The following is a 21,930-nucleotide window of genomic DNA, read 5'->3' on the forward strand; positions in this document are numbered from 1 at the left end:
CAGAATAAATTCTGTTCCGACTATAGTTCTTTTAAGTTGGTTTGAACCCAAAGGGGCTGGTGATTATTAAAGAAGATAGAGTCTTCATCAATACAGACTGGGACGAACCTAAGGTCAGACAGTCCTTCACTCTAAATCATCCCAGAGGCATCTCAAAAGTTTCTAAAAATTAAGAGTTTATAATAATTCTAAGGAACCTGTTCCTGAAACTAATAATAATTCCAGTCAGAAAGTTATTGCTTTTATAATTAAAACCTTCACTTCCATTTTCTCTCAGGTTTTGTCTGTCATCATCATCAGAAGCCCACTTACTCATAATTTTAAACTTTTGGCAAGACCCAAACTTCCTTCTGTTAGTAAAGCAAGTACCACAATTTCAATTCCTCTCATTTCCTGATTCCTTCTTCCAAACTGATTTTTCTGAAACTCCTTTCCAGCAAATTTCATCTCTCAAAATACATTTGGTAATCTTCACTAAAGAAGACTGGCAAAATCAGCAGGCAGCTGGTAACAGCGGCAGCAGCAAAGCCCTAGAGCTATGCAGAGCCTGTCTCAGAGCTTTCAGTAACACCTGCAGAGAGCCCACCCATGGCAGGCCTGCACTCATTGTACAAAATAATTAAACAGCAAGCAGCTGACATAATGATCTTGTCTACAGTCTGAGATTCTCAGAACGTATTTTTAAACTGCATTCAGTTCTGAGAGAAGATAACTATCTCTTCCTCCTAAGCTTCTTCATTTTCAGTTCTCAGTTTGCTCATTTCTTCCTTACTAGGCTAGAAAATCCCCTCAGTAAAAAGCACGAAATATTTGAACATATACAGGAATCAGGGCAGTTACCACTGTCCTACGTGAAAGCTTTCAGAGAAAGACGTTTTCCTAAGATGGCTGTGAGGTGCCCCCTATGACACGATGAGCATTCAAAGGATAGAACGGGGGATGATTTAAGAGGAGAATTTTAAACAACCAGTGAGATGAAGCCAGAGGTGGACACGATGAGCTGACCTGGGGTGTAGACAAAGAGGAGGGGGAGGCTATGAATCACAGGGAGAAGTGGTCCTTAGATCCTCTGTCCCCACCACCACCTCTCCACCTCCTGCCCCTTCTTCAAACAAGCTGAGTTAAAGAAGTCTTGTTAAAGAGTCAGGTCCTGAGCAAAGGCACGCAGAGTGCCAATCTTAGACAAAAGCCCTTCTGTGTATTAGACTGGACCAGCGGAAGAAGCAGAGTATTTTCACTGCAAGCAAAAAGGAGGTGTATAAAGAGGAGGTTTGAGGGCCCTGAAAACAAATCATGTTCACCACAGCCATTCTATAGAGTATCAGAAAAGTAACAAAGGAGATTCAGAAACCTAAGATCTTTTTATGAAAACAATTCAATCTTCCATCATTTACTGAGGGCTGAGTTTTGAGGGGAAGCAGCAGAGACTTACTGCCTCAGGAACATCCACATAGCCCCACCTCCTGAAACCTCAAATCCTCAATTATTTAGACCTTTAGAAATTTAAACAATTACGAATAAGGCATCACAACTACGACTGTCCTATTGTCTTAGAAACAACAACTAATTATTTGCCCAACACATATAGAGTACACGTTATCAGAACTAAGGCCCACTTCTAACAGCAACTTAAAAATTAGTCAATTAGGTGTTGAATCTGTGGCCAGGGAAGTACAGTTCAGATAAATCACAACAGATTTTTTTAAAAGCCTGCATGCCTTGCAAGGACTTCCAATAGGTTCTTTGTTGACTTGTTCTGCTTTGACCAAGCCGAAACAAACCAACATTTGTATTGCTATTAGCCTGTTACTACTAGCTTGATTTGAATAACCCTAAATGAGGGATGCTTACACTGAGAAGCTTCAAAGAAACCCCGAAACTCTATGAAACGATTTACAAAATTTTGTATGAAGATATGTGCATTTTTCTGGAGAGAGAACACAATTTTTATCAGATTGCCAAAGGGTCCTACGACCCAAAAAAATTAGAAACCACAGCTCTAAATGTATCTACTAATTTGGGCAGGAAACATTTTGAACACTTACAGATTAACCTAAATGGGTGGGTTTTCATACAGTTTAAAATAAAATATATGCACTACTAGGGGCTGGCCCCATGGCCTAGTAGTTAAGTTCGGCACGCTCTGCTTTGGCAGCCCAGGTTCAGCTCCTGGGCGCCGACCTATATCACTGGTCAGCAGGCATGCTGTGGCGGTGACCCACCTACAAAATAGAGGAAGACTGGCACAGATGTTAGCTCAGGGCAAATATTCCTCAGGAAATATTAAAATTTAAAAATTTTAAAAATTAAAAGTACACTTTGTAGTTAAAAAAATTTTTAATGTTTTTAACAAGCTATCAAGGTTTTAAAGCAGAGGCTGCAGGCAATACAATTCAAGCATTCAAAGCTATACCGTGGACAGAACTCTGAAGGCAGCGGAGTGCTCCCTCTCTCCAGGCCCAAGACAGAAGTATCACATGAACTGCCTCACCTCACTATATCAGCATCAGTCCTCTAAGGTCTAGATCACATTATCTACAGCATAAGTGATGGAATTTATTTCCTCTGGGAATGGATACAACCAGGTTATTATGCTATCCTCTGCATACTGGCATTCTGGGATGTCCTAGAATTGATCCTGTTGGTGACACTGGTCACCAATTCAATGCCACTTATGCTATAATCAGTTTATTATACCACTGTATCTTTCCTGTTACAAACATTCCTGAAACAGACTGCCCATCAGAACAGTATTACTACCAACTCACACTTATTTTTGGTGCAAGTTGAAAACCAGCTTGTGTTTTATCTTCAACTTGCTTGCTGCCCCAGCATTTCAATACTCCTTGTCTTCCAGATAATTTCTGAACCTCCGTACAAATCAGAGGTCATCCCCTGTCAAGTCTGACTGATGGGGCACAGTGTAGTAAGATAACAGAACACAAATTTCTAACTAAATGAGCATTAACCTTGCTATTATTTTTAGAAGACTACTTCATTACCATCAACACTTTCTAAATAGAGACACCTTAAAAAACCCAAGACTAGCAGAGTTTTGGTAGCTACAGAAAACCATCTACAGTCTACTCATCACTCTCTCCTTCACCTCCTCTACATATGAAATTGAGGTAAATTTTTGGCTCCTGCAGCACACAGTGAAGATAACTGTCTTTGAAGAGACAGCCTGTACTTGGCCCACATCACCAGCTGACCGGTGCTCAGGAGCGAGACACTCACAAACCACCCAGAATGCAGGTAGTGGGCTGCCCCCATCTCGGACAGGCCATGAGGGCTCTTCTAAGGCACTAAGACCCCAGGAAAGCTGCTCATCAGGCTTGTCAATGAAAGAGCAAAAGAAACCATCTGTTACCCCTGTGTTTTCCCCTTGAGGCAGATCTGTTCACTGTCTTTCTCAACATATTTTCTTCGTCAGATAACTTTAGATTTGTGAATACGGCCACTACTTTTATTGATGTTATGCCTCCTCCTTGACATCTTCCAGGCACCACACATAGTCCAACTCATGCAACTACTATTTCTAAAATGGCTGACCTTCTCATACACCCAGTTTTCACAAGAGAATGGGGTTTGAGAACCTATCCAAACAGGACTGCTCCAAACCACAGTTAGGATAGAACTTCGGCAGCAAAGTATCAAGTATAGACACTGCCTCCCTTTTGGCCCAGCCGAACACCCCACAGGGCACACATCTGTGAGGCTAACATCTCGACCTCAGATATTTGCTCAGTTTAGTGGGGGATGCAACAAGCTGGCAAATTAATGGTCTTTCAGACCAGTCTAACGAACCCAGTCCTGTGAACTGGATATACACAGACTGTTCTGAACAGAGTGAGGACTCCCAGAGGCTAGACACATATGCAGACACTTTTCTCTAAATGCTAGCCCCTCCAGAAAGCGGGGCTTAGGTAAACCCCCCGGGCTGGGATCCGAGAAAGAAGCGGCAGAGGACAAGTCCAAGCAATGGTCTTCATGCTCTCCTCAAAACCATTTTGGTTTTTTATTTATTATTTTAAAATAATCAGCCTAAATTAAGTATAAGCAACTAGCCTAGAAGATAGAACACAGGGTTAAAGTCTCACCTTGGCTACTTACTAGCTGTATGACCTAAACAACCTACTGAGTTTTGTGGGTCTCACTTTCCTTACCTGAAAGATAAATAAGTAGAAGACTAGTTTCTGATCTGTAAAGGTTCTTCCAGCTTGATCATTCCATAGCTTAACAACCGTTGGGCCTAGAGTCTGACCCAGCATGGAAATTCTACCTTTTAAACTGTGAGCTGATGGCAGGCATTACTTCTTCCTCTACTGCCTCTCTGTCCCCAAAACCCCACTAAAACAACAGTAGAGGGGTGGGTGTGAGGGAAGCACAAACCCACAGAACAAAAGTAAAGGTAACAGCAACAAAATTTTAGAGGCTAGAAAGCAGATGGATGAACAGTTACTGACAGCAGACTCGAGAAAGTGAGATACAACATAAGCTCCAAAAGCTCAGGAACTTGTAGCATCAGGCACTTAAGGAAGTAGGGACAAAGATAGGGCTGAAAACAGAAGGATTGGTTGAAAGTGTATTTAAAAACCAGCTGGCATCAGCTCATGAATAGATAAACAAAACATTGTATAACTACACAATGGAACATTATTCAGCCATCGAAAGGAATGAGGTATTGTTACATGCTACAACACAAATGAACCTTGAAAACATTATGCTAAGTGAAAGACACCAGACACAAAAAGCCACATATTGAATAATTCCATTTAGATAAAATGTCCAGAATAGGCATATTCACAGAAACAGAAAGTGGTTGCCAGAGGGCTAACTCCTAATAGGTATGTAGTTTCTGTTTGGGATGATGGGAATGTTCTGGAACTAGAAAGTGGTAACGGTTGCACAACATTGTGAATATACTAAAATCCACTGAAGTGTACGCTTTAAAATGGTACATTTGTTAGATGAATAATATCTCAATTAAAAAAACAGAACAAGCTCCCCCACTCCCATACCCTTCCCACTCCATGTGGCCTCCATTCCAGAAGAAAACTGAAAGTTTATTCTTTACAAAGGATAAATAAAAGAATGAGTGGCATGGGCGAAAGGAGTGAAGGGGGTGAAAAGGCACAAACGTCCACTTATAAGATAAATAAGTCCTGGGGATATAACGCACAGATGGTGGCTATAGTTAATACTGTATTGTGTATTTGAAAGTTGCTAAGAGAGTAAATCTTAAAAGTTCTCATTACTATATATGGCGATGGATGTTAACTAAATTTATCGTGGTAATCATTTTGCAATATACACATATATCAAATCATTATGTTGTACACCTAAAACTAATACAATGTTATAGGTCAACTACATCTCAACTAAAAAATAAAAAAAGAAGAATAGGTATCTGTACTTGAGATTACAATTGAGGTACAAAGCATCAACAGCTGGGGAATCACAGACATAGCTGAGAGCAAGGGTATCATTCTAAAAATAGGGAAGTATAAATTTTACATACTGAATGTTGAGATCCCCAGTGCTCTTCCAGTACTTGGCTCTCAGAAAGCTGGCAGCTAGGATTATGCCCTCAAGGCTGAGATTCGGAGGAGCCTTTTATGTGCATTTGCCCAGCCCAAGAAAAAGACGCAGAGACACTGACGGAACAGGGAAGAAACAATGCAGCCAGACCATTCTTCAGTGAACCTCCCAGTAACCAAACCCAGCTATGAACACAGAGCTTCCAATCAGCTTCTTGGTGCATTATTCTTAAACATACATAGACAGAGATCATGAGACATTTGGGAAAAGACTCTAAGATTCAAGAAAGACACCTCTTGCCAATCAAGCAATCAATGCAACTTTGAGGAAATAGAAAACTATGCAGAAAAAAAGAAAAGTTCAAAAATACTCTATTATTTTACATATCATCATATCAAAGGGCCTAGAAGCAAAAACATCCCAGCAATAATGAGCACAACTAGCACCCAGATCTTATTTCTAACACCATCCTCCAATAAAAAGAACCAGGGCTGCTTAGAGAAATGGCTGGTTCTTTAACTGGAGCAGGAAATATACAGGAGGATCGTGGAGCATCTTGTAGTGCCAAAATGTAAGGAAGCACTCCAAAAAAAACCCCACAATGTTAAGGACACATCAAAGAGACACAGGAGCCAACTGAAAGATCTCCCAAGGACGAAAGCTAAACTAATTTGAACAACAAAATAAAGAAGCTGAATTATAACCCAAAGTATAAAACAAATATCCATGAGTCCATACTAATATAAATAAATGCTAAATAAATAAGTAGGGGGATAATAGACAACTCTCTTGTGCAGAAGAATTCCAAATAATTTATCTAGACACTCTGCTCTCAAAGAGGTGGAAAATAACTCGCCACTCCTTAAGTATCGGCTGCTCATAGGCAAAGAATAACTTTTCATTGGAGAAACCTGACAAACACTACTAGGTGATCAACATTAGCATCGCAGTGCTAAGTCATGTTGATAGTATGTATGGATCCTTGATATAATATGATGAGAATGGCACTTTACCTCTAGTCTTTCTCTCAAAATAAACCCAGTCTAATCCTGAGAAAAACATCATACACATCCCTATTGAGGTACATTCTACAAAACAGTTGACCGATATTCTTCAAAACTGCCAAAGTCATCAAAAAGAAAGTAAGTCTGAGAAACTGTTACAGCTAGAAGGGACCTAAGGAGACATAACAACTAATTGTAATGTGGTATCCTGAATGGAATCCTGGAACAGAAAGAGTATTAGACAAAAACTAAGAAAATCTGAATAAAGTATGGAGTCAGCCCAGGAAGCCTAATATCCAAATAATAGTATTCCATAAAGATAGAAGAGAGAAAATAAAGGGGAAGATATTATCAATAAAATAATTCAACAAGGCGCCAGCCCGGTGGCACAGCGGTTAAGTGCACATGTTCTGCTTCGGCAGCCCAGGGTTCACTGGTCCGGATCCCAGGAGCGGACGGACATGGCACCGCCAGGCAAGCCATGCTGTGGTAGGCATCCCACATATAAAGTAGAGGAAGATGGGCATGGATGTTTGCTCAGGGCCAGGCTTCCTCAGCGAAAAGAGGAGGATTGTCAGCAGATGTTAGCTCAGGGCTGATTTTCCTCAAAAAAAAAAAAAATTTCAACAAAATTCCCCAGAAATGAAAGTGCCCAATTTCTCAAATTGATAGTGTTCTCCAAAGATCTAGCACAGTGGATGAAAATAGACCCACACTTTAATTAATAACAACAATGTACCAATATTGGTTCATTAATTGTGACCAACGTAGCATACTACGTAAGATGTTACTATTAGGAAAAACTGGGTGTGTGGTATTTGGGAACTCTGTGAACTATCTTCACAATTTTTCTGTAAATCGAAATCTATTCTAAACTAATAAATTTATTTAAAAGGTTTTAAAAATTATATCCCATTTAAATAAAATGTCCAGAATATGCAAATCTATAGAGACAGAAAGTAGATTTGTGGTTGCCCACAGTGGGGGAACACAAAGTGACTTTATAGTATGGAAACTATATTTCAATAAAGTCAAAAAAACAAGAAGACAGACAACCACCACCTTGTGGAAATTAAAAAGATGCTCTGCCAAAGCCAGAATTAACTAAGAAAGATGTGCATATGAGATGCAGGAAACTGGATCCATCACAAGAGAGTGGCAAAGGATAACTCCAAGATGGAGTAAAGGAACATCCCAAGGTGTTGGCTGTGCAATAGGACTAGCAAACCAAGATTTCAAACAACCCGGACTGATGGCGCTAGGGCAAAGATCCACAGCTTGTCAGATTCTCAAAGGGATTTGTAAACCAAAAACTACCATAAACACTGCTATAAGGTATCCAGTAGAGATCTCACCCAAGGGACAAATCACAAGAGACTCCTATGACAAAAAGAATCTTTCAGATGTTGCACATCTGAAAGAGAAAAAACGTAGAGAGTGATGAAGTAGATTAACAGTTTTCCTGACCGGATGTGATCATGTAGAAATGAAAGAAAGGAAACAGAAGCACAGTTAAAGCACTCTAGAAACTTAGTGAATGTGACTTCAGATCAAACTTGAAACCTTACTCTACAGAGCTTAAGATACCCTGAAAAGACAGTGTTTTTTTTTAAAATTTGTGATTTACGTCCCACCTACCCCAAAAAATGAGATGACAGATAAGAAAAAGCATACAAAAAATTTAAATCAGAATAAAGAACACTAAAAGAAGCAAAGAAACAGATGTTCTTAAGTACCTATGGCATAACTTTCTTTTAAATTGCAAAAAATGACAGTTTGCTTGCAATATATGATATTTTTAAAAATTCAAACAGAAAAAATTATGGAAAGAAATACATAAAATATAAAACATGGCTATGTTACTTTTGGAAGGTGGGGTTATGAGTGATTGCTATTTTTTCTTTATACTTTTCTGTACTTTCTGAATTTCCTACTATGAGCATTTATGATCTCTATTATAAAGGGATTATACTAAAAAACGTGCATTTCCCTTGATCTGGTAAAGAAGAGATTTTTTTTTAACTAGGATTTAGAACACTAATTACTAGTTTCTTTACTGCAAAAATTTAGTTAACACTATTAAAGTACAAGGATGTAGACTATAAAAAGTAACTCTTCCTATTTATATGCACCTAATTTAAAGGTGAATACTAGAAGACTAATATGTCATGTATTCCTATTAAACCAAAGAAACATGTATCTGAAGTAGTTACACAATATTAACAGAATATTTGAAAACTGAAATGAACAAAACTTTAAGTCAAAACCAAAACAACTGCAGGAGTCCTGGCTCATCGCCTGCACAGGGATTTGCACACCTACATCATTCATCCAGCAAAGGAGAATAACCATCATTCCTGGCCCTTATTGCTCAAATCTCTTGGGAAGAAAAAGTACATGAAATTCATAACCCAATACTACTTTACAGTGAAAAATCCACCAAGACTCCGGATTTAGATGAGTCAGCACTGTTCTCCCTTCCCAGATAGCCACAAATGAGTAAAACAGGGTCCCCTCACAAATAAAATTTGAATATAACAATTACCTCCTTCCCAGATTTCTCCTCACCCAATACCCCATCTCTCTGTGTTTCTGCTAAGATTTCCCAAAAGGAAAATACAGATCCTTTCCTCAAAGTCCTCACTGTCAGAGATTTCTATAGATCTTAGGTCTTAGAAAATTAAAAGCTTTCCTCCTCAAAAGGTCAACTTCATGAACTCAAACTTCCCATAATTATCCACACACTACTCTCTGCACATTTCCTCCTCTCTTTGCATTATATGGAACGAGAAGCCTTGAAGGCAAAAAGAAAAAATATATATATACCACCTGGAATCCACTGAAAACACTTTCATCTATCATTTCATTTCAGCTTCACCACAACCCTCAGAGGGATTTTATGGATAAGGAAAATGGCTCAGATATAATAAGTCACTCAATGAGTATGAGGCAAAATCTGATTAGAAATCCCTACAGACATTCCATCAAATACTCTTTTCACCTACTACACAGAGTGGATGTCTGTTAGAACTTCAGAATTTAGATCAGCCAAGAAGTACAATTGTGCTGTAAGGAAAACTCTAAGAGTAAGTAATCATCAGAAGGCTAAAAAGCTATAAAAGCCCAAGTTCTCTGCTGTGATACAGAGCAGTATCCTTAACCCACAGATCATGAGAGGGTTCCTCCGTAACTAAAGTAATTCCAGATCTGCTGGACCCTTTCATTGCACCAAGCACCATCAATCTCCACCATCAATCTCCACGCTGCCCTACCTCTGGTGCTTAGGCAAAGATGGCCCCTCAGAGCCTTCCCTTGATGCTGGAATGGGAGAGAGCCAGGGAGAGTAGAGGCCCAACCTGCCAGTAAATGAGCTGAGTAAGAAGAACATGCAAGACATGAGGCTAGGGCCTTCTATCAGTCCTTGGAAGAAAACCAAGACTAAAAGCCACCAGTGTTGCCAAAGCTTTAGGTGAAAAGCGACAGCTTCTTAGAAGGAGCCCAATGAGTAAGTGCTATGACAATTCTTTCTCTCCACTTTCTCAATGTCCAGTGTCTTCTACATCTCTCATACTCTCTTCTCTGGACAGACTTTGAAAATAAATCAGTTCCACTTAGATCAACAACCTTACAAACAAGGATCCTCCCTTTCCTGGAAAATCATTAAGTCTGATAAATGCTAAACTGAGGATTCTAGCCAGAATGACTAACAGGGTAGCAATTTTCCTGCAACTGAGTTATTTATAGAGGCAACAGCGGCAGCTGATAGTCTATAAGCTATCACAAATACCATCATTTCTCTTTTTTGCCCCTAGTATTCTTTTTTCATATAGTCTATCTGGTATATTCTTATTTCAGTTGTTCCCCCAACTAACTCTTTAACCCTAGCTTCCATTACTATCCTTTGAATAGTATATGTTCTCACCAACAAGGATGACTCAATATTGCCTAAACATGCCCCATAGTTCCCTCCTTACCTACCCTCTGCCTATTCCCACTACATCCTCCTGGTGTAAGTCCTTCAAGATCTTGTTCAAATGCCACTTTTATTACACAGTTTTCCCTAATCATTGCCAACATATGTGACTGTTCTCCCCATCTAGTACCAGGTACTCTCTAACAGAGCTAAATGGCAGTATCATCCGAAACTGTGACTTCACTGAAGAAAAATAAATTCATTTCCATCCTTCCACCTGTTGACAGCAAAAGCTCAATTTTTTTTAATAGAACCAAATTTATCCTTTTTTCCACACTGTTATCATGCCTTAAAACTTTGGTAGGGGCTGGCCCAGTGGCACAGCAGTTACGTGCACACGTTCCACTTCGGTGGCCTGGGGTTTGCTGGTTCGGATGCCGGGTGCAGACACGGCACCGCTTGGCAAGCCATGCTGTGGCAGGCATCCCACATATAAAGTAGAGGAAGATGGGCACGGATGTTAGCTCAGAGCCAGTCTTCCTCAGCAAATAGAGGAGGATTGGCGGCAGATGTGAGATCAAGGCTAATCTTCCTCAAATAAATAAATAAATAAATAAAAATTTAAAAACCTTTGGTAAAAGAGTAAGAGAACTAAACCTTGAAAAGGTTCCAACTCACAAAGTCACACCTTTGAAAGAAGCTCAATCAAACTAGCATGACATCGTAAAAGCTCTAAAAAAATAAATCCATACCCTTCGATCTGCTAAATCCACTAAAAAGCAATTTCTGGGGGCTACCCAGTGGCTTAGTGGTTAAGTTTGCACGCTCCGCTTCAGTGGCCTGGGGTGCACAGGTTCGGATCCCAGGCACGGACCTAGCACCACTAGTCAAGCCACGCTGTGAGGGCATCCCACATAAAATAGAAGAAGATTGGCACAGATGTTAGCTCAAGGTCAATCATCCTCACACACACAAAAAAGCAATTTCTTACAGTTGAGCTATTTACAGCTGCAAGAAAAGAAGAAAAGCAAATGCTTAACAACAAGAGAGAATTTGGTACATCAAGGCAATGGAATACAATCTAACCGTTAAAGAAACATACACAGGTAAAGAAAAAAACTAAAAACATCTATTGATTACAACTGGGTTAAGAAGTCTAGATACAAACAAGGTTGGGGATCAAAATTTTTAGAGCCAATGGCTCCCAACAAGAGGCCCATTAAAAAAATTATGATGAGGCATCATTTTTAATATTTCAAAAAGCTATATTGAAAAGTATATGAAAATATTACATAAATTAACTAAAAGGTCAAATTTCTTTGCTTTTGGCTGTAACTATATTACGTTGTAACTTCTAATTATTGCCAGGCAACCAGAAACTATAATTGCCAAGAATACACCTTTGAGAACTTTTTAAAATCCAATTATAATTTTATAAATGCAGGGGGATTTTGAGAGGATACAAGCTTTTTCTAACTTTTTATTATGAAAAGTACAATGAATTAACATGTATCCATCACTTGGTTTCAACAGTTATCAACGCATGTCCAATCTTACTTTATATCTGCACACCTCCATACGAAATTATTTTAAAGCAAATTCAGACATATTTTATCTACAATATTTTAGTGTGTCTCCAAAAGATAAGACCTCTTTTTTCTTTTAACATAACCGTAATATTATTAATACACCTAGAAAAATCCTTAATGCAAATATGTACTCAGTGTTCAAACGTCCTTAATTGTCTCATAAATGTTTGAAACTAGCTTTTAAATCAGAGTGGACCTAAAGGAAAATAATGTATAATGGTCTTTAATAGTAGGAAAACATACCTGCTTCCAGGAATTTGTTTTTTATGAAGTTGTTTAAGGGCATGAGGAGGGAAAAAAAGGCACTTTCTCTGTATAAATGAACCAAAACAAATTTAGAGAAACTTCAGGTCTCAAATAACATCAAAGACAGATGGTTAGAGCCAGACGTGATTCTCAAAACATTTAACAATCAGTGCAATGTGGGCACCAACCAATCAGAAGAAACGCTGGCTATACACACATGGTGTACAGGCTGCATGTCAACCCTGGACAGAGCCCTGATTATGGAACAAGCAGAGAGGCCTCAGGAACCCGCTGCCCATGCTGAAATCCAACCCTGCCTGCAGTAGAACAATAAGCCACAACCATACCAGTCACAAGCAAAGTTACCACAAGGTCTTGATAAACATATCTTCTACTTGGCACAGCTGTTAACTGCTGGATCACTATAGCTGCAACTGTTCATCCTAGCATTTATCATTTGAACTAGGCAAAGAAAGAATCCTCTTTTGAGCAAGTAGTATGGTGAAGTGGAAAGAGTTCCTGATTCTAGCATGACCTAGAACATAGTCTGCCTGTCTCTAAAAGTTAAAACCATAATAGGAACATTAATACCCTTCAACCTACTGCTTATAAGTCACAGCTTTTCCAGTAAGTTCTTCAGCTTGCTAAAGAATGTAAAAGATAGTCCTGTGTGATTATTTAGAATCCTTTCATAAACAGAGGGCATGCCCCGACCATTTTAAAGTAAACCTAAAACAACATACCTGAAGGAAGGGAAGAAGAAGAGAGCTCTTGAAAGGAAGAGAGAAAGCCTGGAATGCTAGGCCTGGTTCAATACAATCAAGCCTTATTCATAGCACTTTTATCTTCCTAGGCTCCAGTTTTTCTCCAATTTCCAACTTTCTGCCAACTTCCCCAGTCTCACCTCATACTACCCACTCTCTCCCTCTATACACACTATCTGTACTAATTCACTTGTAGTTCCCAAATACGGCATGCTTTTTCGTGCCTTCGTTCTTTTGCAGATGCTATTCTCTGCCTAGAATGACCTTCATACCCTTCCTTGCCTGTTTTAGCCAATCTACATTTATTCAAGTGAGTGCTTTCAAAACCTACAGTATTCCAACAGTGTGTTGCCATTCTCCATCTCCAAGATCTACTGGAACTCTTCTGTGGGAGCTACCGTCAGAGCTATTTACTGGCCATAAAACAAATCTGCTCCTTTGAATGTAGTTCATATGACACAGTTTTCAGTTCCCTCAGCACCCTAGCTCCTAAAACTAAAACCAGTACGTTATCTAGGTGTGGTCTGACTAACATTATTTAAAACAGGACAATCCACTCTCCTTTTCAACGATATCTCTCTATTAATGCAACCTAAAATCAGAACTTTTTGTCAACTAAACCATATTTTTGCCATAAATCAAACTTGCAGCCAAGTAAAAGCCTGACACTCTTGTGCTGCTATTAACTCACATCTGCCCTCTAGCCTACTTTCGCATCACCTGTTTCATCATACAGCTCAAATCTCTTATCTCCAAGTATATCCTAATCGTTCCCATCCAAACATTCCTGAATCCAAAAACGGTAGCTGACAGCATTCCCCTCCTCTACCAGTCTACTCCCTTAATAAAGAAAATGTAGACAAACTGACCTAAATATTCTTAGTGGGCCCATGTTGGCACTTAATAATCACAGTCTCCTTCTGTAAATCCTCATACTATACTCTTAATAAACCACTCCAGATTTTGACTAGGAATATGTCGAGCTCTTACCTTCCTATTAGTCTTGAAAACATGTCTGTTTGTGGTAACTTCATGATTCCGTAAAGGTTACTGACAGTGACTAGATGATTTCATCCCAAAATTCTTTCAAAACTCTGGGGTGTAATCTGTCTGGGTCAGGAGACTTGAAGTCATTCAGAGGAATTAAATGCTCTTTATATAAATGCTTAGTGACCTCAGGTTTCAGTCTACTCTTACCAAGTCAGTACCATCCTTTCCAACCCATAATTTACTAGGAGAATGGTGGATAAAAGCTTCTGGGGCCATTTTAGTTCCCCCTCCCTTTTTTTTTTTTTTGGTGAGGAAGACTGGCCCTGAGCTAAAATCTGTGTCAATCTTCCTCTTCTCTGTAAGTGAGATGCCTCCACAGCATGGCTTGAAGAGTGGTGTGCAGGTTGGCACCCAGGATGGAAACCTGCAAACCCTGGGCTGCTGAAGCAGAGCACGTGAACCCAACCCCTATGCCATTGGGCTGGCCCCTCCAAGCCAAATTGATGACATGGTCCTGCCTAAGGCCTAGGCATCAGTGATGATTAAAAGAGTGAATACTGGGAAGACTGTGAAGGAGAAGTTAAGATACTGACAAGCACCACGGAGGTGAGGTGCACTGAGAGAGGCAGGTCAGGGATGAGTTCACAGTCGGCACACAGCATGTCTTGATGAGCCGAATGTGGGTCCGCATCCAGGATCCGAACCCGCAAACCCCAGGCCACCAAAGCAGAGTGTGCAAACTTAACCACTATGCCATCAGGCCAGCCACCCATTTTAGTCTTTAAGATAGTTTTTTCATATGTGTTTATTTGGGATTTCACATTTAGAGTATCAACCAGCATAAAATACCCTTTTGAAGAAATATTTCACAAAATAAAAGTTTCTTTCTTTTTTTTCAGGCACTTCAAAACAAACCCATAAAACTGTTAGAGGAAGCAGAGATGCCAATTATAACACAGTTCTTCTTACCACAGCAGCAAAAACCGAACCAGCCAATCTATTACAAAACAAGGCTAAAGAAGAATTCCGAAAATGAATACTCCTCTGCTACCAGAGAGAGAGAAAATGTGCCAAGCCAAAAATTTTAATTCTCCCTCAAGGTGAAAATATCCCCACAATTCATCAACATATCAACCCACAAATATTTACAGAATCTGCAAGACACTTAACCAAAACAATTCGTCCAAAACCCTACATCATAGCCACATTCTCAACAAATCCAAGCTATAAATACAAGCACAGTCAGAGTGATGTTTTCTCCACGGAGCCACCATGGGGCAGAGACCCTGTCTACCTCACACTCGACTCCTCTGCTATATCACTACATTATTCCACACTCAAGCAACTGACCCACCAATCTTGACTGAGTTCCTACTACGTACACAGCTCTATGCTAAGTGCAATACAGAAAGATAAAACTTCACCATTCAAAACCAACCCCTCCTGAAATTCACGACCACATTTGAGTAAACTTGTACCTCCTTCTCTGGACAGACAGGCCTCACAAATCTGAAGGGGGCTCTTCTCCAGATGAAGCTAGGAAGGTAGTGTGGTATATCCTGCGGTACATACACTATAGTGGAAAACACAGGACTTTAAAGACAGGCAAATCTAAATTCAAATACTAGTTCCATGTCTTGTTGAATTTTACATAACCCATCCAAGGTCTCTCTTCTGTAAATCTCAGTTTCCTCATCTGTACTGCGGGGGTAATACCTATTTCATAGGTCTAGTGAGAGGAGCGAGTTAACATATGTAAAGTGTATGACAAAACGTGTATGGAACACAAGAGGCAAAAGGACAGCCATACATGTGAGAGTCACCTCTAAATCTTTAACCATGAAAACAAGACACAGAAATGCCCTGGAAATTCCCAAATGTTTCCCAAGAAGGAAGCCTCTACTGCATGAAGTGACATCTATCTGCTTCACAGAACAGACACCAAAGCAGATCCCAGAGCAGCAAACACAGCTGTACCAAGAAAGCCGGCACCTTCCTCTGTCCAAATTTCAAACCACAGCTTATAAGAAGAGACCACCCGACAGTCTCCTCCTCCCCAGAGCACGCAGAGCATGCAGGGGTTTAAGCATCCAGGAGCTGGGAGCCTCCTGTCAGCTCACCCTCAATAACAGGAGGGAGTTTTCTTTACCCTTAAGAACTTTTATAGTAATAAATCCTTTTTTTTTTTTTACAGTTTCCTAACCACTAAAATTTTACCAATTAGTGCTAAAATCAAAGCATAAAGAGTAGCATTTGTTTTACTAAGTGAGTACTAAAAGCATGTATTGGTCATATCAAAGCCTTATACTTCAGGTCCAGCTGTGAGAGGAACGGAAATGCTTCTCTTTCATTTTGCAGAAAGCTGAAAAACGACAAATACGCACACACAAAAAAGGTGGGGGAGCTTTTTTCAGGCAGCACAGAGCAGTGCTATAGCACAGCGTTTAAGGTTAGCTCTGTGACTGCAGATCTAATGTGAAAGGTAAAACAACAAAGCCTTTAGAAGGAAAAACACAACATCTTTGTGACCCTGCAATAGCAAAAAGGCCTCAAACAGAACACAAGATGCACTAAACATAAAGAGAGAAAACTGATAAACTGGACTATAACTAAAAACTTTTGTTCCTCAAAAGTCACCATTAAGAGAATGAAAAGGAGGGCTGGCCAGGTGGCGTAGCAGTTAAGTTCGCGAGTTCTGCTTCAGTGGCCCGGCGTTCATGGGTTTGGATCCTGGGTGCGGACTTACCCACCACTCATCAGGCCATGCTGTGGGGGCATCCCATGTACAAAATAGAGGAAGACTGGCACAGATGTTAGCTCAGGGACAATCTTCCTCAGCAGAAAAAAAAAAAAAAGGGAGAGAGCATTAAAAGGGAACACACAGATCACAAGAAGCTATTTGCAATACATATAATTGACAAAAGACACATATCTAGAACATATAAAGAATTCCATTAAATCAATAAGGGAAAAAAAAGACCACCTGAAAGAAAAATGGCAAAAGACTTGGATACTTCCAAAAAGAGGAGATACAAATGTCTGATAAACTTTGCGAGATACTCAACTTCATTAGTTATCCAGAAAATGCAAATTTAAGTAATGCAATACCACTACATAACCACTAGAATGACTAAAATGAAAAAGAAGGAAAATGCTGTGTTGGGGAGGATAGGGATGAGAATGCAAATTGATACGACCACCGTGGAAAGCAGCTGGTAGTATCTACTAAAGCTGAACACATACCCATGACCCAGCAATTCCACTCCCACGTACAAACTCAACAGACCAAAGGGCATGTTCACAAAAAAGGCACACAGAGGAATGTCCGTAACTTATCACTATTGAAACATTCAAAATCTAGAAACCACTCATGTGTCATCAACAGTAGAACTGAGAGACAAAATTGTGGTACTGTTACACAACAGAAAACTATATACAGCAATGATAATAACCAACTGATTTGGGATATTCTTTTAATATATTATTTATAAATATATAACATGTTATAATTTAAAATAAATGTCTTTTTTACTTCAGCTTGTTTGAATGAGTTTCTGTCCCTTGTAATCAATTAACTCCTAACTAGGATCAATAAAATTTGAGGAGAATACTTTACGATAGTGAGAAATACTCATGATAGAACATTAAGTGAAAAAATCAAAACAAAATTTTTACATTTCACTTTATCACAATATGTAAAAGTATACACATACACCCACAAAGAGTAAGAACTGGAAAGAATTAATGTGGGTGATGGTCACACATGTATACAAATATAAATATACATCAAGCTATATACTTACAATTTGTGTTTAAGGTACACACTGCAATAAAAATATTTAAAAACTGGAAGGAACTACATAAAGATAACAAACAAAATGTTAACAGCTTAATTCTGGATAGAAGAATTATGAGTGGGGCCAGGCCCAAGGCCTAGTGCTTAAGTTTGGCACACTCTGCTTCAGCAGCCCGAGTTCGGTTCCTGGGCACCGACCTACACCACTTGGCAGGAGCCATGCAGTGGTGGCAACATACATAAAAAATAGAGAATGTCTGGCACGAATGTTAGCTCAGGGCAAATCTTCCTCAGCCAAAAAAAAGAGGAAGAAGTTATTGCTTTATATGCTGACCTGGCAGAAGACTATGAGCTCCTGAAGGACAAGGATGCATGAACTGCATCTCATACATTTACGCAAACAAGTGTCATCACTAAATTGGTCTTTAAAAACAGAAAGGGGTGTGGTAGAAGACTTTGGAGAAAGGACTACATAACAACTCTTTGAAAATCTGAATAGGCAGCCTCTATCTTTTCATAATTAATATAAATCTGTTATCAAGCACCTACCATGTAAAGCACTGTCTTCCAGCAAAGCTAAGAAATTTGCCTAGCTGATTCTGGGACAAGAGGAGCTTTTAACATAGTTCTGCAATGTTTTGATTTTTATAATGATCTATGATTTTCATAATCAGGAAAAAATAGTGAAATTCAGGAGCTGGCCCGTGGCCGCGTGGTTAAGTTCGCGCACTCCGCTGCAGGCGGCCCAGTGTTTCGTTCGTTCGGATCTTGGGCGCGGACATGGCACTGCTCATCAGACCACGCTGAGGCAGCGTCCCACATGCCACAACTAGAGGGACCCACAACGAAGAATATACAACTATGTACGGGGGGCTTTGGGGAGAAAAAGGAAAAAATAAAACAATCTAAAAAAAACAAAAACAAAAACAAAAAACAAACAAACAAACAAAAATAGTGAAATTCATTCATGGTAAGTGTCAAATAAAGACTCTGGGGAAAACAAAAAAAGAGCAACCTAACTTACCCAAAATAAAATCTCTGGTTTTCTTTAGCAATATAACAATAATTAATACCTATCTTCATAATTAGGCTAAAACACTGTTAGAGGGCCATTATTCTAAAACTACAAAAACAGAAAGAAAAGAATTATCAGAGACGACACAACTGAAAAAAGAACCAACTCTTCTGACATTCCGAGAAAGTAATTCTAATGTATTATAAAGAAAAGTATATAATTTGTTACAAATTGGGTTTATCCACTTATCTTATAAATCATGGCTTGTGATTATTGTTTCTCAATCATTTCCTCCTCTGTCTTCTTGCCTTTAGAAATCCTGAAAGTTTCTTTGTTGCGTCCCATATCCTTTCATTACGGTAAACAGAAGTCACAGCCAGCTTCCAAACTACAACCACAAAAGATGCAAACTGCAGGCTACAATGAGAGATTTCTGAGGTTAGCAGATGCAAACCATTTTTTTTGTTTTTCAAAGAAAAGAGACCTCAGACAAAAAAGTGTAAAACATCCTGAAACAGCCACACAAAAAACGGAGCTTCTTAGAAACAAAGCCCTAGTAACTACTTGGTCTAAGGAAATCATTTCCAGAACTGATAAGGGCCAGGAAAATACATATATATATAAAATAACAAACAGCCTTAACTATAAGTGAGAAGATGAGTGACCTGGCTCCTCTCCTGACAGAGCTTCTCTACTGCACTGTGGATTGGCGACTGAATTAAAGAGGCCACACCACAGCTCTGCTATTCAGTGATTAAGCCATGGCTTCCGTTTTCCCAAATCCGTAATTAAAAAAAATAATCTCAACAATAGTGAGACAACAGAAAGAAACAGTTCTTTCTAACTTGCTGGGTGACACTGGACAGAAAATTGTATTTAAATGGGACTGAAAAAATTTTAAACCATTTAAAAGTACACTGCAGGGGCCGGCCCCGTGGCCAAGTGGTTAAATTGGTGTGCTCCACTTCGGCAGTCCAGGGTTTCACCCGTTCGGATGCTGGGCACAGACATGGCACCACTCATCAGGCCACGTTGAGGCAGTGTCCCACATGCCACAACTAGAAGGACCCACAACTAAGATATACAACTATGCACTGGGGGGATTTGCGGAGAAAAAGCAGAAAAGGAAAAAAAAAAAGATTGGCAACAGTTGTTAGCTCAGGTGCCAATCTTCAAAAAAAAAAAATACACTGCAAAACTCTAAAGCCATTTACAAATATTAATCATTACCATCTGTCAAAAGTGGTGGCTGGACTACTCCGATTTCTAGCTCTGACATTTTTGATTCTGTGACCAATATAAACAAATGCACGCTCATACTGTGTTTTGCCAACTGGGAACAGTTTAGAAATCAAGGAATCCCACACTGAGAGAGGAGCGAAGCTTAATAAGAGGGACCTCCACAGCCCTTCTCCTTGCTCAGGCCTCCCAGCACTCCACGAAAACATTTCAGACCAACCCAGCTAGTTCAGCCTATACAGTAGACCACAAACAGCCTAGTAAAACTTTTACCTGACTTAACTATCACACTGATGAACAAAAAAAATTACTAACCTGGCTCTCTTTAACAGGAAACTATGACAGATCCCACAGATGACAATCAAGCAAATATCCTAAGCATAATATTCGAGAAACTTGGTGGTTTAAACCATAACTGTTCCCATCTTACTCCTGGAGTCATACCTTATCCCTTGGAAGCATACTGAAAACTGCCTGAGAGCTGGCACATGCTCTCATTTTGCACCATGACAGGACTCTGACACTCATAAACCCAGTCCAGGGTTCTGTATACTGTGAACTAAAAAGAGCCATCATAGAACATCTGGAACATGGACATTTGACCAATATCTGCTTCACTCAATAACTTTTGAGAACTGTATCTAAAAGTCTGGCTATGACAGCCTGTGTGTAATCACTGAATTCCCTAAGAAGTCACACCTGCTTCCAAAAGGCAAGGCTTTCTCGCTTTCACTGGATCCTATGCCACATCCAGCAGGAACCTAAAACCTTTCAGGCAGCCTCTCACGTGGAGCTAGGTTCCCGAGAGACCTCTAAGACCACATGACAGTAATTCAAACCCAGGAACAGCAACAGGAATTGAGGAGCTGAGCCAAGTCCAAGCATACCTTCCACCAGAGTTGGCCCCAAAACAAGCTTATAAAAGGATACAGGACTGGAAATGGGTATTGCCAAAGGAGCCCTTAGGCAAAGAAAACTTTATTTTTTTATCTAGGAAGGAAAGAGGGCCAGGCAGAGCCTAAGAGAATTTGGTCTAAGCACCAAACACTGTGACCCCGGATTTCCAGTCTGGGATCAGAACTGGCCACTTCAAAATGTATCTCTTTGCCTTGATTATTTTTTAAAACAAAAGACTGAAAGAAACTTTGACCTTCCCCCTAACTGCCTAAAAAGAATTTAAGATAGAAGGCCTATTCCAGGAAGGAGCTAATACCATAAGATGACCACAGTATAATGTAAAATAGGTGTGATAGAAAGGCACCAACAAGCCCATTTTTATCAAAATTCTGTCTCTTGGGTCACACTGCCTAAAGAAGGCCCAGCAAACACTTGTTTTACAAATATTTGCATTTCCATGTCCGTGTGAACTGCCTTCCTCCCCTTTGAAGTCCCAAACCACTCCCCCTCCCCAACATCCTCCTTTGTCTTTAGCTGAAGAAGGTATTTAAGGTGATTAAGGCTTTGGTGGTTCTGGCAAGTTACTCATCTTTTCTGGGTTTCTCTCGTGTATACATGTTATTAAAGTTTGATTTTCTCCTGTTAATCTGTCTCATGTCAATTTAATTCTTAGACCAGCCAGAAGCACCTAGAGGGTAGAGGAATTGTCTTTTTCCCCTGGACCTCTTAAGAGAGAAGCAGGGCCCCAGTGCCATTTAAGTAGAATACACTTAGCTTCCATGTGATCCTCCCCACCTGAGGGAGTGCAAAGAGGGGCTCTCTTACATTTAGCATGTAATTTTTAACTGTCTGGGGGCTGCTCTCTAATTGTTTCCTGTGTGTTTGTCTCTTCTCTTGACTTCTCATTTGCTCTACCTTATAAAAGGAAACATACGA

General features: G+C 39.7%; 1 protein-coding gene across 3 annotated transcripts in view; it reads right to left on the reverse strand.

Moving 5' to 3' along the window:
- DENND5A (DENN domain containing 5A) overlaps window positions 1-21,930 on the reverse strand; it is an 86,256-nt gene that overhangs the window by 55,800 nt on the left and 8,526 nt on the right. The window lies entirely within an intron of this gene.

The sequence above is a fragment of the Equus caballus genome, chromosome 7, assembly GCF_041296265.1.
Source record: "Equus caballus isolate H_3958 breed thoroughbred chromosome 7, TB-T2T, whole genome shotgun sequence".
Classification (NCBI taxonomy): domain Eukaryota; kingdom Metazoa; phylum Chordata; class Mammalia; order Perissodactyla; family Equidae; genus Equus; species Equus caballus.